Source organism: Nycticebus coucang, chromosome 1, assembly GCF_027406575.1.
Source record: "Nycticebus coucang isolate mNycCou1 chromosome 1, mNycCou1.pri, whole genome shotgun sequence".
Classification (NCBI taxonomy): Eukaryota; Metazoa; Chordata; class Mammalia; order Primates; family Lorisidae; genus Nycticebus; species Nycticebus coucang.
Window position 1 is genome coordinate 7,276,040 of NC_069780.1, and position 18,777 is coordinate 7,294,816.

The following is an 18,777-nucleotide window of genomic DNA, read 5'->3' on the forward strand; positions in this document are numbered from 1 at the left end:
ACTTGTGCATGTGTCTCTTCCCTAGAATGTAGGTCACCGAAGGCAGGGAGGGGTCTTGCATGTTTCTATCACCCTGTATCTCTGCATATAAAAGACTAAATATTTGATTACTGACTGAATAAACAATTACCAGTATCAAAAGCACTAAGATGGAAAATTACAGGCTGCTATGGAAACACTCCTAGCCTAGTTTGGGATATCAGAAAAGGTTTTAATGAAGATGTGACATTTAAGATGAGATTTGAAATCACTGGGCAAAGAATGATACCAGTGGAAGCAGTGTGTGCAGACTCCGAAGCTGAGACATTCTGAAAACCTCTGAAAACTGAGGCTGGCCCTCAGACAACTGCAGGAGGGTGAGTTGAGGCCAGAGGGAAGGCAGGGGACAGATTTTGTAGGACAGTAGGGAATAGGAAGCCCCCGAAGCATGTCAAGTGGGTTTTCACTCCATGTAACCTTTCTCAGTATTACTACATGGTCTTCATTCAATATAGCCAACATTTTTCTACATACTACTTTGAAATTGTAGCATTTCTGCATAATAGTGTTGAAAGTATAACAATTCCATTGTTGAACCATAAAAATGCTTCTAATTTTCACTCCTATAAGAATAATATAAATTCCAGTTTGGCACCAGCCACATACACTGAGGCTGGTGGGTTGGACCCAGCCTGGGCCTGCTAAAGCAACAATGGCAACTGCAACAAAAAAATAGCCAGGCGTTGTGGTGGGTACCTGGAGTCCCAGCTACTTGGGAGGCTAAGGCAAGAGAATCACTTAAGCCCAAGAGTTTGAGGTTACTATGAGCTGTGAAGCCAGAGCACTGTACCAAGGGCAACATAGTGAGACTCTGTCTCAAAAAATAATAATAGTAATAATAATAATACAAATTCCACTCCTAGGCACTATATACTCAAGAGAAATGAAAAAATATACATCTCTACTAAAAACTTGTACACAAATGTCACACCAGCATTATTCATAATAGCCAAAAGGTGGAACTGCCCAAATGTCCATCAACTGATGAATGCATAGGCCAAATGGGATATATCTATACCATGGGATCTTATGCAGCCATGAAGAGAAAGCACTAATATGTGGATGACCTTTGAAAACATTAGGTTAGCCCGTAATCCTAGCACTGCGGGAGGCCAAGGCGGATGGATTGCTTGAGCTCACAAGTTCCAGACCAGTTTGAGCAAAAGCAAGACCACTGTCTCTACTAAAAATAGAAAAACTGGGCTTGGTGCCCTAGCTCATTGGTTAGGGCACTGGCCACAAACCCTGAAGCAGGCGGGTTCCAGCCCGGGTCTGCTAAACAATGACAACTGCAACAAAAAAATAGCCGGGCACTGTGGTGGGCACCTGTAGTCCCAACTTCTTGGGAGGCAGAGGTAAGAGAATCGCTTAAACCCAAGAGTTTCAGGTTGCTGTGAGCTGTGATGCCTACTGAGGGTGATATAGTGAGACTCTCTCAAAAAAAAAAAGAAAGAAGGACCCTGAGGGCAGAGCTTGCCGGGGCAGTTCTCTTACAATGGCTCCCCACGGCCCATAGCTGAGCGCTATTAGCTCCATCCGGCTCAGCAGCTCAGTCTGGGGCCCTAGACAATGCCCAAAGTTCTCCGCACTCCTGCTCAAACTCTCCCCAAGGCAGTTCAACTGCATGCCAAGTCCAAAAACACCGTAACAGTTCACAGGCCCTTTTTGGATATGTGCCATACTGGTTTTTGCCATAGCAATTAGTGGGAATCTTTCCAACTTCTTAATTCATCTGGGGCAGAAGACATACCATTATGTGCCCGAATTCCAAAAAGGCATACTTTTTTGATGCACCAGAGATGGACCATCTCCCAGCACCTACAGCTACTCCAAACCAAACAGTCGTGGCTGCTAAGTCCAGCTAGTGAGGAAAGATCCTCTCAGACACCCTCTCCTTGGTGAAGTTTTTCTTTAAACTTCTCCAGTTCTCAATTACATTTTTTGGAGTGTAGTTCTTTTGGACATGGCATCCTCTACAGGAAAGCAAAATGACCAGAGCCAGCAGGAAAGGTGATGGAGGGGCACAAACCCCCATGTCTGGATGATACCTCATTGAAGCCTACTCACCTATTTGACAAACAGAAATTAAATGTTGCTCAGAATGTGAAAAAAAAAAGAAAGAAAGAAAACATTACACTAAGTGAAAGAAGCTAGTGACAAAAGACCACATGTAAGATTTCATTTACATGACCATCAAGAATAGTCAAATCTGTAGTGACAAAGTGGGTTAGTGGTTGCTCAGGGCTGGCAGTGGGCGTGGGTTTGGGGGCTGATACTATAGGGCAGGGGTCCTCAAACTTTTTAAACAGGGGGCCAGTTCACTGTCCCTCAGAACGTTGGAGGGCCGGACTATAGTTTAAAAAAAAAACTATGAACAAATTCCTATGCACGCTGCACATATCTTATTTTGAAGTAAAAAAACAAAACGGGAACAAATACAATCACACCGCCTCATGTGGCCCGCGGGCCACAGTTTGAGGACCCCTGCTATAGGGCATCTGATTTCTTTGTCTTATTTATTATTTATTTTTTTTTTTAGAGACAGAGTCTCACTTTGTCACCCTTCATAGAGTGCACACACCTCACAGCAACCTCCAGCTCTTGGGCTTAGGGGATTCTCTCACCTCAGCCTCCCGAGTAGCTGGGACTATGGGCGCCCGCCACAATGCCTGGCTATTTTTTGTTGCAGTTTGACTGGGCCGGGTTTGAACCTACCACCCTCAATATATGGGGCCTGGCGCCCTACTCACTGAGCTACTGGCACTGCCCAAGGCATCTGATTTCTTTTTCAGGTGAGGAAAATGTTCTAAGATTGATAGTGATGATGGTTGCACAACTCCATATTCAAGAGTACCCCTTATCTGAAATGCTTGGGATCAGTAGTGTTTTAGATTTTAGAATTTTGGGGGGTTTTGGAATATTTGCAATATATGCTTACTGGTTTGAGTATCCCTAATCTGAAAATCCAAATACTCCAATGAGCATTTTCTTTGAGTGCCATGTTATCACTCAGAAAGTTTTGGATTTTGAAGCATTTTGGAGTTTTGGATTAAGGATACTCAACTTGTACTAAATGCCATTGAACTGTACACTAAATGGATTAACTATTAATTGTGTGGTATGTGAATTACATACATGTATTAATAAAGCTGTTACTCAAAAATTGAAATAAAGGACTCAATTAAATCTTCATGTATAAACTCTTTGGGGTTATTGCTGGGTCCAACAGTATTTACATTTTTATGGCTTTTGAAGAATACCCATTTGCCAAATTGCTTGGCAATTAAAATGTAACCAGGAGTCTTTAAGAGCTCCCATTTAATTATATACTTACCCTTTTTGAAGATAAGGTTTATTAAAACTGCCTTACTGTCTGTAAGATTGCCAATGACAGTTTAATCTATAATACTATAAATATAATTATAAGTAATTAATAGGCAAGTAAGGGTAGTTCCAGTTACCTGAACAAAAAATATGGACCTTCTTGTTCTTAACTATTTAGTTTTTAAGACCTTACTTTAACTCAACATCACTTTTTTTTTTTTTTTTGAGACAGAGCCTCAAGCTGTCACCCTGGGTAGAGTGCTGTGGCATCACAGCTCACAGCAACCTCCAACTCCTGCGCTTAAGCGATTCTCTTGCCTCAGCCTCCCAAGTGGCTGGGACTACAGGTGCCCACCACAGTGCCCAGCTATTTTTTGGTTGTAGTTGTCATTGTTTAGTAGGCCCCTGGGTCGGATTTGAACCCACCAGCTCTGGTGTATGTGGCTGGCACCTTAGCTGCTTGAGCTACAGGCACCAAGCCTCAACATGGCTTTTATCTTAATAACTGTGATATTGTTTAAATTGCTTTTACAATGAACAGTAGTTATCAAAAAAAGGAAAAGTTTATGAAATCTGAGAAAATAAGAGAACATTAATATCCATGAATTGTTAAGGAATTTATATTTTTAGAAATGTTTCCATTTACCCTAAGAAGTAAAATTAGACTACCATTCTACATTGGTGTTTGAGAATAATAAGTAATATATAATGATGACTCGCTATGTACCAGGCATTATACCAAGTACTTTCATTGCATTCTCTTATTTTTATTTCCACAGCACTCCTATGTAACTGGTATTTTTATTGTCTCCATTTTCCAGAAGATAAACTGTAAATAAAGTAACTCCCCAAGTCTGGTCAATTTAGAGAGGCCCAGCCAAGATTCAAACCCAGCTTGACCTACTCCAAAATACAGTGTGCTTTCCGCCACTGCTCTCTACTGCCTCCTGCTGGAGATATTTCTGGCTTGCATTACATTTTAGAACAAAAATAGTCACCTTATGGTTATTTTTGGCATACCTTTAATCTTAGAACAAATATATATGTATTTTAAATGTAGCAAGTAGTTATAATTTGTGTGTTTAAAGAGTTGACTTTTACTGGAAAAGAGTTTTAGACTTGTTTTATTTATTTATTTATTTTTTTGTAGAGACAGAGTCTCACTTTCTGGCCCTCGGTAGAGTGCCGTGGCCTCACACAGCTCACAGCAACCTCCAACTCCTGGGCCCAAGCGATTCTCCTGCCTCAGCCTCCCGAGCAGCTGGGACCACAGGCGCCCACCACAACGCCCGGCCATTTTTTGGTTGCAGTTTGGCCAGGGCCGGGTTTGAACCTGCCACCTTCAGTATATGGGGCCAGCACCCTACCGACTGAGCCACAAGCGCCACCCTTAGACTTGTTTTATTTCAGGACTGGAATATTAAGCCTGGAAATAAAAACATGCCTAGATTCAGATACAAAGTGGTGGGGTGTAAGGAAGCCTCTGGAAACAGCTGTTGTGATACAGGCTCAGGAAGTGTAAAGTGATACCCCTTCAGAAATACAGGGCTACCACTGAGGGGAGGCAAGGTGATGAACACATGGCTTGCTGTCATGAACTCTTTCAAAAAATACAATTGGAAATGTGTAGTTTACATTGTTATGACTAAAGAAGACAAGGTTATTTAATGTTTAATGACAGAAATTTCTAGTCTCCTTTGTCCTAAATGGAATGTTTATATAATAGTCCCACCAGACAATTTATGAAGATACTATCATGTAGGAGAAATATGAAAGCCTGCAGCAACAGAGGAAATTATTTACTGTCCTTATAATCACTTATTTGCCATCTGCCTACACTTAGGCATTCTGTAAGCTCCTAACTGCTCTACTGCAGCAGAACTTTAGAGTAAACCTCCCAGACTAATTGTGAAGACATCTAGAGGGCAGGGTGTGGTGGCTCAACCTGTAATTCCAGCACACTGGGAGGCCAAGGCAGGAGGACCACTTGATCTCAGGGGTTCAAGACCAGCCTGAGCAAGAGTGAGACCCTGTCTCTACTAAAAAATAGAAAAATTAGCTGGGTGTTGTGGACTACACCTGTAGACCCAGCTACTCAGGAGGCTGAGGCAGGAGCCTTGCTTGAACCCAGCAGTTTGAGGTGCTCTGAGCTAAGCTGACCCCACAGCACTCTAACCTGGGCAATAAACAGAGTGAGATAAAAATAAAAAAAAATAAAAAATAAAAAGACATTGAAGGAAAAGGAGTCCCCATTCACCAAAATAATATAAAGAGCTATAAGTGAGGAGAAAGTGCTCCAAAAACATCAAAAATTCTAAAATAAGAAACATCAGCTGTTTGCAGACTTTGTCCAGCTCTGAATGTGAACTGGCTTTGGGTTTCTCATGTTTAGAAAATTCTCACCAGGAGGTTTGGTTTGGTTTCATGCTTTATTAAGAGGAGCCACAGAAATTGAATAGCAACCACCTACTTGAAATTTGTGTCTGACAAGCCTTCAGTAGAAACATTTTGTTTTATTTTGGGTTGGGTGGAAAAATACCCCATGAAAACAACAAGATTATTTTACTCTTTTTGAGAATGGTTTTGACTCCTTAAAGGACGAAGTTATAACAAATTTAGTTTAAAGATATCTTTATTTTTTTTTTGTTTTAGGCCCCACCCCCCTCCCTCCATCCCTCTTTCTGCTTCCTCCCCCCCCCCCCATAACCTTGTTTAAAGATATCTTTATTGTGATCTAGGGTCAGGTAACATTTTATTCCATAGAAGTGTCTCAAAAGAGCTCAGCGGAGAGGTTGTCTGCCTAGACAGGGAGGGACTGAAGAAAGCAGATGGCTGGTTTCAAAGTTACTTTCCTGTGAAGGCGGGACAAAGAGAACAAAGGAACAATAGCTGATTGGTTGATATCAGTGTACTTCAGGTTGAGGATTAAAGAGGCACATTCTTAGAGTCCCAGCTACACTGGAGGATGCCTTCAGCCCAAGACTTTGAGGCCAGCCTGGAGAACATAACAGATCTTAAAAGATCTCCCCATCTCCTAAAAAACAAACCAAAAAAATAGGGGGCTGGTGCAGTGGTTCACACCTGTAAAGCCAGCACTTCCAGAGGTGGAGGCTGGAGCTTTGCTTGAGCCCAGGAGTTTGAGACCAGATGGAACAAGAGCAAGACCCTGTTTCTTTAAAAAATAGAAAAATTAGAATTGGCCAGCGTGGTTATGCACACCTGCAGTCCTAGCTGCTCAGGAAGCTGAGGCAGAAGGATTGCTGGAGAAGTTTGAGCTTGTGTGAGCTGTGACGATACTCTTGGCTAGAGTGAGATCGTGTCTGTCTGTCTGTCTCTCTCTCTCTCTCACACACACACACACACACACACATACACACACAGAGAGAAAGAAAGAAAAGAAAACCAAGCAGGGAGGTTTATTATCATGCTGATTGAAACTAACCCATTTGGGAGATTGGCTGTTTTCATGACTCCTGATTTCTCAAATGGTCAGATAGCAGTTTAGGTTTGGTGACAGAGAACTTGAGCAGGGATGACTCTATTTTGATTTCCAGTCTTATCTGTTAGGGCTTTAATGTAGGAGTTTATTCCAAAACAATATCTCTTATAATTTTTATTTAACAGAATCATGAACCAAATTTAGTAAATTTTATAAAAATCTTTTTTATAAATATCTTATGTAATCAGACTATCAACACACTTTATTTCTCATCAAGTGTTTATTGGGGGAGATAAGTAGAGAAAGGTAAAACTCTTCCAAAGTTTATTGTTAGTGTCCTCACAACACATGTGTACAATACCACTTATTCTCAATAAAGGAAAAGAATTACATCTAGGGAATTATCACAACATAAATTATCTACAATCAGGGTTTCTGAGACTTTATTTTGGAAAAAGCAGGCCGCTTTTATTACTGAATGGTGACTTATCCAGTATTTGAGTCTGAATTACATATGGGACTAAGCACAACAAGAGATTCTAAGGTGAATAAAATATAGTCCTGCTTGTAAAAAATGCATTCTTTAATTCAGCAATATTTACTAGCTATCTGACCTTGGACAAGTTACTCAGCTTCTCTATAACTTGACCTCAGATTCCTGTTCTGTAAAATGGGGGCAATAATAATAATATATCTCGGGCGGCGCCTGTGGCTCAGTCGGTAAGGCACCGGCCCCATATACCGAGGGTGGTGGGTTCAAACCTGGCCCCGGCCAAAACTGCAACCAAAAAATAGCTGGGCGTTGTGGCGGGCGCCTGTGGTCCCAGCTACTCGGGAGGCTGAGGCAAGAGAATCGCTTAAGCCCAGGAGTTGGAGGTTGCTGTGAGCTGTGTGAGGCCACGGCACTCTGCCGAGGGCCATAAAGTGAGACTCTGTCTCTACAAAAAAAATAAATAAATAAAAATAATATATCTCCTAGAGTTTTTATGAGGATTAAATGGAATATTTGCCAAAGGTTTAGAACACTGTATGACACATAGGGAAAACATTAATTTTTAGCTTAGCAATTATAAGAGGCCTTGAATGGTCCACTCTCTAGTGCTCATGATTTTGCAAGGGAAATAAACACACGAATATTGTTTCTGTAAGTATTGCAGTAGTCACATGTAAAACGCTCTGGGGAAACAGAAAGGAGAAAATCCATGTTGGTCAGGAAAGGCATTATAGGTTTGAGTTGAGCCTGGTATTAGTGCAACAAATTATCTCAAAATTCACTTGCCTAAAACAACAAATGCTTATTATCTCACGGTTTCTGAGGCTCAAGAAACTGTACTCGAGCTGGGTCATTCTGGCTCAGGGTCTTTCATGAGGTTACAATGAAGATGTTGGCTGGGACTGAGGTCGTGAAGGGGCCAGAGAATCTGCTTCCAAGTTCAGTGACTGCTGGCGGGAGGCCACTTCATAGGGCTGCCCAAGACCAGGCAGCTGGCTTCCCACATAAGTAACAGGGGCAGGAAAGCGGAAGGAGAGAGAGATAGGAGCTGCAACTTCTGCTGTGTTCAACAGAAGCAGCTTGCCAAGTCCAGACTATACTAACAAAGAGGGAATTAGATGCAAAGGGAGGAGGGAGGAGTAGCAAAGAATTTGTGAAGCTACTTTTATTTTATTTAGAGACAGAGTTTCACTCTTGCCCTCAGTAGAGTGCTGTAGCATCACAGCTCACAGCAACCTCCAACTCCTAGGCTTAGGCAATTCTCTTGCCTCAGCCTCCCAAGTAGCTGGGACTACAGGCACCCGCCACAACGCCTAGCTATTGTTTGGCCAGGGCTGGGTTTGAACCCGCCACCCTCGGTATATGGGGCTGGCACCCTACTCACTGAGCCACTTTGTCACCCTTGGTAACAACCTCAAACTCTTGGACTCAAGTGATCCTCTTGCCTCAACCTCCTGAGTGGCTGGGAATACAGGCACCCACCACGATACCTGGCTAGTTCTTAAATTTTTTAGTAGAGATGGGGTCTCGCTCTTGCTCAGGCTGGTCTCGAAATCCTGAGCTCAAGCCATCCACCCTCCTCAGCCTCCCAGAATGCTAGGATTACAGGGTGAGCCACTGTGCCTGGCTATGTGGATCTATTTTTTTTTAGACTACCACAGGTATGGAAGGAAAGGTAAGGTTTATGTAAGACAGGAACAAATTTTTTTTCTTTTTTTTTTTAGAGACAGAGTCTCACTTTGTCACCCTTGGTAGAGTGCCGTAGCATCACCACTCACAGCAACCTCCAGCTCTTGGGCTTAGAGAATTCTCTTGCCTCAGCCTCCTGAGTAGCTGGGACTACAGGCGCCCATCACAATGCCTGGCTATTTTTACCTCTTTTTCTTTCTTTCTCCCTTTCTCCCTTCCTTCCTCCCTACCAATTCCCTCCCTCTCTCCCTTCCTTCCTTCTTCTTTCCACAGACAGGATCTTGCTATGTCGCCCAAATTGGAGTTGTGCAGTGACTATTCACAGGTGCAATCCTAGCACACTCAGTCCCAATCTTCTTCCTGAGTAGCTGGGTCCAGAGGTGTGCACTGCACCACACTCAGCTTATTCCTATTTTAAAGATGAGGAAACGGACTTAAAGAGGTAAAGTAACTTTCCCAGTATGTACAGTGGTACATGATAGATCTAGGTTCTAAATCCACATCTCTGACTACAGAATTCATCGTTTTTATCACTATTGTGTTAGTCGAGGTTCTCTAAAGAAACAGAACTGACAAGTGGGTGGGTGGGTGTGGGTGTGGGTGTGGAGAAAGAGATTTATTTGAAGGAACCGGCTCAGTCAGTTGTGGAGGCTTGGTAAATCCCAGATCTGCAGAGTAGGCTGGTAGGCTGGAGATCCGGGGTGGGGTGGGTTACAGTCTGGAGTCCATAGGTCATCTGCTGACAGAATTCCTTCCTGTGCAGGGAAGATCAGTCTTTGTTCAGTTAGGATCTTCAGCTGATTGGATGAGGCCCACCTACATGGACCACACTGATTTAAATGTTAATCTCATCCATTAAAAAAAAAACAACTTCACAGAAGTTCTAGAATATGTTTTACCAAATATCTGGGCCCCCTGGCCCAGCCAAGTTGACAGATAAAATTGCTATCATGGCTCGGCACCTGTGGCTCAAGCGGCTAAGGCACCAGCCACATACACCTGAGCTGGTGGTTTCGAATCCAGCCCGGGCCTGCCAAACAACAATGACGGCTGCAACCAAAAAATAGTCCCAGCTACTTAGAAGGTGGAGGCAGGGGAATCGCTTGAGCCCAGGAGTTGGAGATTGCTGTGAGCTATGATGCTACGTCCCTCTACCCAAGGCAACAGCTTAAGGCTCTGTCTCAAAAAAAAAAAAAAATTGCAATCACGCTAACCTCTACGATAGTGACAATTTGGAGTTCAGATTGCAAAGGGCCTTGAATGCCTGTGTTGTTCTAAAGCAACTCCATCTTGGATGCTAATCCACAGGCTGACTTCCCATTAATCTCAGTCCTTGGAATGCCTCTAATATTCCTTCTGAGGCAGGTTCACCCTTCCCTGTGGTGTAGAAGCCCTGAGTCCTGGTGACTGGTGGCTGTCCCAAGCAGGGCTTCTGTTTGTAAATCTCCATTTGTCAGCCTCTTTCTTTAGCTTCTTTGCTTCCTTGGCCCAGAACAATGTCATCCTGAACAGTTTCTTGGTTTTAGGAAAATTAACCAGTGGGTCCCTCTGAGAGACACGACCTTGGTGGGATTGACATCTGACATTGGTGGGATTAGGCAGTCTACCTGGGAATATTTGCCTAAAGTGCTTGATCTTCAATCCCGTTTTGACAAATGACATATCAGGCTTTATATACATTATATATTTCCCTTCAATACTTTTCCTTCCTAGTCCACGTACTTTTTAATCATTAGCGTTTTTCATACCATTCATATATTTTAAAATAATGACTTAGATTTCAGAAATAATTTTCTCTTTATTTATTCTCCCCTGTTTGGACTTTTTTCCTCTTAACTTTTTCTTTCTCTTTGGGGCCTTATTTCAACGCTTCTTTAACCCAGGCTTTCCACCTCAGTGAAATGCGGATTTAGCAAGGAAGACAGAAATGTAGGTGGGAGCTGAAGGGTCCAGTTTGGAGACCAGCTGCACTAGGTGAGTCCAAAGTTATAAATATTGTTCAAGCTTCGTTTCTTTGCAGAGGGTGCATAAAAGAAAAGCTATTAATATTTCGACTTTGCTACAGAGCTATTTCTCTCTGTAGCTAACACAGGAAAACTTAACATTTTTCTTGAATACTCAGAATTTAAAGTCACTTTGATCCCAAGCCTGCTGTTTTGGACAGGAGTCTGTGGTGTAGAAGGACAAGAACCAGATAATTGGGGGTGGGTTAGAGAATGTCATGAGATTGCCCGAACATCCTACTTGGAGAGAGCGGGGGAAGTAAGATGTGGAAAACCGGAAGAGAAAAAGGTACGACATGCTGGAAAGAAAAGCAGAGCTGGACTCAGAATAAATGAGGACTGAGACCTCCTGGTAAAAAAAGCACAAAAGAAGGAAAGAGGATCTGGGAGCTCGTTCTGTGGACGGAATATCTCATCCTTACCTTCCTCTCTGACGAACAGCATGATAGAATTTGTTAGTTTCTTTCTCTTTTTTTTGTATTTAATTTTAATTTTCTTTTTTTCCTCTTACTAAGTCATATACACATAGACCATGAATACATTTATGCATTTGTGGGGTACAATGTGTTGATTTTTTATACAGTTTGTTAGTTTCAAATCACTAGGTAGTTTGGTGAATTGTATTAGATGAGCAGAATTTGTTGGTGAGTGAAGACCTTAAACCATGCAAGGGAGATGGTAGTTTCCTTAAAAAGGTGCTGCTCTGTGTCAGCTCAACACCTCCCTGTGTTATGCTGATAACCCACCAGCTCAGTCCAGCATGGTCTCCATCTTCAATGAGGCTGGAAGAGGGCTCCGTAAAGAGCATGGAGGGACAAACAAAGGTTCTACAAAACCAGGGTTTTTTTTTTTTTTTTTTTTTACTAACATCTACACAAATATGTCATTGACGTAAAGGAGATTTTGATCATTTATCTTTCTATCTTCAATAAAATTAAACTTAAGCCATCTTGGAAAAATAGTTTTTCCTATTTTATCTTGAAAGATTTGCAGGGAAGGTGTTCTATAAATTCTCTAAGTAATCTATCTCCAAAGGAATATTATTGTTCTTTTAATTGCATTCAGGAAGGTATTCTTAACATTTACTCATTTGAACTATAGGGTAGAAGAAATTGAGATTCAAAGATCTAAACCATACAAAACAACTCTTTGGATCAACCCATGTAGAAAATGATTAGTTAATTCTGACTTGAACTTTATATCAATAACCACTTATATTTTGGGGAAAAAATTATACATATTCCCAAATTCACTAAATTATAAGATAATTTTCATTCCAGAATTAAAAATGTCTTCTGAACACTTGAGGATAAAGTTGGGTAAGGAGGAAAAAATAATGATGGAGAAATATGATGAGCAAAATCAATCATTAAGGGCGGAAACTACAATATTCTATGGCAGTGATTTTCAACTCGTGTGCAGTAACAGGATCTTAGGTGTGCCAGGAAAAATTTTTAAAGGTCACTAATTAAATTATTTTTGAAAGAAGTTCAAAGCATGGTAAGTATATTCTTTTTTGCACTCTTTTTTAAATCAACATAATTTAAGTATGCCACAGAAGTTTAACTATGGGTTCAAGTGTGCCATGAGATAAAAATTGTTGGAAGAAACTGTGCTATGAAATCTCCTTCTCACATATCAGATATGTTCTATTATTCTTCTTGGAGAGGGCCACTAATCAATTGTTATAGGTTTGTTAAAACTTGGCCTCTTAACTGCTATCAGAAATTTATAATATGCATTTAAACAGGTAATAAATATTAAATAACTGATTTGAATGCCAAGTCAGTTTTTTTCACCCAGAGAATCATTGCATAGAACATAAAAAAAACTTCCTCTGACAGCTACTCTGATATGCATTATAATATATGCTTCATTTTCCTTACTAGAGAAAGTTACAGTTAAGGTCACAGAAACTTGAGCTTGTCCATATGAAAACAAACAAACAAAAAACCAACTGCGTTAGTAACAGCATTGCTCTTATACTTACACATAGTATATTGCTATTTGTTTTATCTTTCAAATATATTACTGTTTTGCTCCTAAAATTGTTCAAAAGCAGGCGGTTGTTCACTAAGTTCTCATTAGTCACTGAATTAAAACAATTTATAAAAATGAGAATGTGGGGCGGCGCCTGTGGCTCAGTTGGTAAGGCACCAGCCCCATATACCTAGGGGGGCGGTTCAAGCCCGGCCCCGGCTGAACTGCAACCAAAAAATAGCCGGGCGTTGTGGTGGGCGCCTGTAGTCCCAGCTACTCGGAAGGCTGAGGCAAGAGAATCGCTTAAGCCCAGGAGTTGGAGGTTGCTGTGAGCTGTGTGATGCCATGGCACTCTACCGAGGGCCATAAAGTGAGACTCTGTCTCTACAAAAAAAAAAAATGAGAATGTGAAATCGCATATATTGGCTTTCATAAGTTTGATACATGTTAAGCAAAAGAACCCAGAAAAAATGTAATTTCCTAAACTGACAAAGCTAGAATCCTTTAACATAGTGTTAAAATTATCCCCAGTGTTTGGAGTTAAAGGCCAACATTAGGAAAGATTTTTTTTTTTTTCAGTAGAGATTCTTTTTTGCATCAAGAGTCAAGCAATTTACATTAAAAAATTTAGAAAAGTTTGCGTTGCAATCCAATTGTATAATTCATCCTCATGGTCCCTAGCAGCTGGAGGGGAGGGGTACAACTCGGGCAGTCAGTGTTCCAACAACTGGACTTGCTGGCTCTGAGCCCCTGTGTCAGCGCCAGCGCCCCAATCTCGCAGTCCTTCCTGCCCTCACAGCTCTCCATTTCCTTGGCAGATCCTGGGAGAGTGAACGCGATATTCTATCTCTGTGTTTTGTGCCTGTTGCTTTGGCCCAGCTGCTTCCTGGCACTCTTCAGATGAGTACTGACCTTGGCATGCCCCTCAGGGGTCACTGCCTCACAGTTTGTACTTGCCAATCATCACAGGCCCCTGTCCGATTGGGTCCCTTGGGGTCAACACCTGTGTTACTCTGGGTGATGAAGAGTAGGGTGAAGTGGGCTCCTCTCTCTGCTGGTGTTGCTAAACAGTGGCCTTGCTTCCTATGTTTACAGAGCTCTCGGTGTCACATTTTATGTTGACACATTTCCTTATCATTCTTAGCTCTTAAGCTCTTGTCAAATTCTGTGGTACTGAGTCCAACATCATTTAATGTGCTACTACTTTATCAATCCCTGTAAGGTCCCTGCCCACTTCAGATCACCCCAAAGAAATGAGGGGGTAACACTGTCCCTCCCCTGCACCTTTCCAAAGGAGCCTCCTGTGAGTTCCAAAGAATTCTCTCTCTCTCTCTCTCTTTCCTTAGAGGCTCCACTGGCCTGCTCCAACTTGCTCTAGAAATAAAGTGCAACAAATCTCCAATGTTAAGTGTAATGTTTACTTTTTTTTGGAGACAGAGTCTCACTTGGTCGGCCTGGATAGGGTGCTGTGGCATCATAGCTCACAGCAACCTCAAATTCAGGGGGTTGAGCAATTCTCTTGCCTCAGCCTCTTGAATATCTGGGACTACAGGCACCCACCACAACACCTGGCTAGTTTTTTTTTTTTTTTTGGGGGGGGGGGTTTGGCTAGGGCTAGGTTTGAACCTGCCACCTCTGGCATATGGGACCGGCGCCCTACTCCTTGAGCCACAGGCGCTGCCCTTTTGTTTTGTTTTTAGAGACAGGGTCTCTTTCTTGTTCAGGCTGGTCTTCAACTCCTGAGCTCAAGCCATCCACCCAGCTAGGTCTCCCAGAATGCTAAGATTACAGGCGTGAGCCACTGTGCCCAATTTGTAATGTTTACTTTTTAAAAGAGAAATTCAGTTTCTGTCACTAAAGAAGGAGAAACATAAAATTCTATTCAATAAGTAATGAAAAGATACATTTAACATGTTAAGAAAGAGGTAAGGAAAGTCATTGTACATGAAGATTACATTTAAAATTAGTCTGAATTATTCAGTTTCTAAGGTTTTTTTTGTTTGTTTTTTTTTGCAGAGACAGAGTCTCACTTTGCTGCCTGTAGAGTGCCATAACGTCACACAGCTCACAGCAACCTCCAGCTTTTGGGCTTACACGATTCTCTTGCCTCAGCCTCCCGAGTAGCTGGGACTACAGGCACCCGCCACAACGCCTGGCTATTTTTTGGTTGCAGTTTGGCTGAGGCCGAGTTTGAACCCGCTACCCTCGGTATATGGAGCCAGCGCCCTACTCACTGAGCCACAGGCGCCACCCCAGTTTCTAAGTTTTATCTTCCTTATCAGAAACATTTTTTATTTGGTTATTCTACTCGTTTCTTCAGCATTAACTGGGTTTGTGGGATCTCTTATGCACAGTCGATTGCTTTTTTTCTCAAGCCTCTTTTCTGAGTAGGACCTGCAGAGAAGCTGCAGGGAGGAATTATTTCCAGGGATGATGTATCCTGGCCAAAGCAATATCATTCCAATATCATTCCAATGAAATTATGCCTTTCAGTAGAATCCCCTTTTCTTTTTCTCCCAAGAGTATACATTTTTAAGAGTAAAATTTAAGTACCATTCTGTTTTTAAGAGCCAGCATGCAATAAATTCTCCTTCAAAGGAATTCTCCACTTAAACACAATATTGCAGTGTGTGGTTCAGACTGGTGCCAATCAGTGAATTTTGCAGGACATGTTTACTGGGGAAAGCTGGAGTTGTGTGGCCCTTTCTTGTTCAATAAGCAAATATTCAAATAGTTACTGCCTCAAGCTGAATTAAAATATCCAGCTGTCCTCAAAATCAGGAGATAACATTACAAATACGACTATGCCTACCGGGAAATGTGCAGGGATCGTAATTTTAAGAGAAAATTGGGAATAACTATGAAAATATTTTGTGTAACAAGGTTAGAAATTTCTGTATACATCTGGAATGAAATTACCCATGAAGTCACAAGGCATCTAATTTAAGGATATTTTTTATCTATTCCAATGTCAGATTGAGTTTGTGCTCGATATTCTTCAGGATTTGACTAAGCCAGAAGGAAGCAAATGTTCAAAACCCCATAGCCTAGTCTTCCATTTTCCAGCGGTCTGGTGTGCAATTTTTCTGACACAGTAGGATCGAACGCTCCCTACTGCTTTTCTAATGGCTCTGCCATTGCCTGCGTATGTGTGTTTCCCTAAATTCATGTGCCGAAGCCTAATCCCCAGTGCAATGGTATTCGCAGGTGGGGACTTGGGGAGATGATTAGGCCAAGAGAACAGAGCCCTCATGAATGGCATTAGTGCTCCATTATTTTTAAAATATTTTTTGAAACAATGTCTCACTCACTCTGTCACCTAGTCTGGAGAGCAGTAGCATCTTCACAGCTTACTGCAACTTCACACTCCTGGTTTCAAGTGATCCTCCTGCCTCAGACCCCTGAGTCGCTGGGAATGTTGGCATGTATCACCGTGCTCAGTTAATTTTTCTATTTGTTGTAGAGACAGGAGGTCTCGCTCTTCCTCAGACCAATCTCAAATCCCTGACCACAAGCAGTATTCCTGTCTCAGCCTCTCAGAATGCTAGGGTAACAGGCACAAGCCACCATGCCTGGCCTGGATTAGGACTCTTCTAAGGAATGTGAGAGAAATGATCTCTCTCTCTCCCCCTCTCTTTCTCCCTCTCTCTCTCTCCCTCTCTTTCTCCTTCTCTCTCCCTCTCTCTCTTTCCCCCACTCTCTCCCGGCCATGTGCAGATGCAGCAGGAAGCCGGCTGTCTACTACCCAGGAAAAGACCCTCCCTAGACATTAGATCAGCCAGTTCCTCAATCATGGGCTTCTCAGCCTCCAGAACTGTACAAAGTAAATGTTTGTAGTTCAAGCCACCCATTCCATGATAATTTTGTTACACTACCCTGAACGGACCAGGACAAACTAGAATTTTAGCCATTAGATTTTACTGGGTTTTATATTTTTAGAGCCCCACCTTCCACAAATGATTTCTTCCTCAAGGGAAAAATGATAACACCATCAATACCAAGAACACCCCCCACCGAGACTGTTTTGTGCACGTATCCTCCCTGTTTCCTCTCACCTTGGACCTCCTTGCCACCGTCCCTGTCCTCACGGCAAGCCCTCACTTCATTCTGATGTTGGAATAAAGTGCTCTCCTTCATTCTAAGATCCTATTAAGACAGAGTGGACCTCTCCCCCACCCCACCCCCGGTCCCAATGCTGTTGATTGCTCTTGCTCCAGGTTTACTGTGCAGCGATGGCCCTGTTATCTCTCTGGACACGTTCCGGGTGCTCTTCACTTTTCCCTGGGTCCCAGTATATATGTAGGGACTCACCCGAGAGGCCTGCATCATTCTAGCCTGGGCATGCACCAGTCACTGGGATACTGTCAAGGCTGTTGAAACAAGAGACTCAAAAATATAAAGATCCTCAAACGGAGATTCTGTAGAGAATCCAGCTCCTTCCGTCTTGTTCCTTTCCCATCCTTAGGAAGTTGGCTTCACTTTTGTGCATGAAAATATCTCAACCCCGCATCCTCATTCCAGCTCACTGAAAGGAGAAAAAGAGTGATCAGAGCTCCTGACCCAGAAGTTGTATATGTCGCTGGCACATACATTCGGTCCCTTTACTGTGCAATCTTTAGCTGTATTTGGATCCAGGTTTTTTTTTTTTTTTTTTTTTCTGTAGAGACAGAGTCTCACTTTATCGCCTTCTGTAGAGTGCTGTGGTGTCACACAACTCACAGCAACCTCCAACTCCTGGGTTTAGGCGATTCTCTTGCCTCAGCCTCTCGAGTAGCTGGGACTACAGGCGCCTGCCACAATGCCCGGCTATATTTTTGTTGCAGTTTGGCTGGGGCCAGGTTTGAACCTGTCACCCTCGGTATATGGGGCTGGCGCCCTACCCACTGAGCCACAGGTGCCACCCTGGATCCAGCTTTTTAGTGGTATAACATGAGATAAAGATATTGAAAGATAATCAGCAAACTCAACCACCTACTAAAATTATGCAGAGTTCTTAAAAATAATGGTTTTTTTGAGACAGTCTCACTCTGTGGCCCTGGGTAGAGTGCTATGTCATCATAGCTCACAGCAACTTCAAACTCTTGGGCTCAAGTGATCCTCTTGCTTCAGTCTCCCAAGTAGCTGGGACTACAGGAGCCCACCACACCTGGCTCATTTTCCCCTTTTCCTTTTTAGTGGAAATGGGGTCCTGCTCTTGTTCAGGCTGGTCTTGAACTCCTGAGCTCAAGCAATCTGCCTGTCTCAACCTCTCTGAGTGCTAGGATTAGAGGCATGAGCCACTGAGCCTGGCTTAAAAAAATATATATATGTATTTTTAAGACAGAGACTTACTATGTCACCCTTGGTAAAGTGCCCAGGCATCATAGCTCACAGCAAACTCACTCTTGGGCTTAAGCAATTCCCAAGTAGCTGGGACTACAGGCATGCACCACAATGCCCAGCTTTTTTTTTTTTTGTTGTTATTGTCATTGTTGTTTGGCAGGCCCAGGCCTGGTTCAAACCCACCAACCCCAGTGCATGTGCCAGCACCCTAACCACTGAGCTACGGGTGCTGAGCCTTCACAGTAATTTTTTAAAAAGCAATGAGGTAGCATTTGGTGCTTTGGTGCAGCTCTTCCATCCTAGTTCCTGTGAAATTTCTATTAGTATTTAGAGCAAAGGTATGGACATAGTAGATAAAAAAGAAAGACTTTTTAATCTGATCTCTATGCTATTGGTATCCCTGTGTTGAGTGTCCCTCCAAAATGTGTAACCTGCGTTGACACTCTAACATACTAAAGATCTAACTAACACCAGCTAGACAAGGAAGC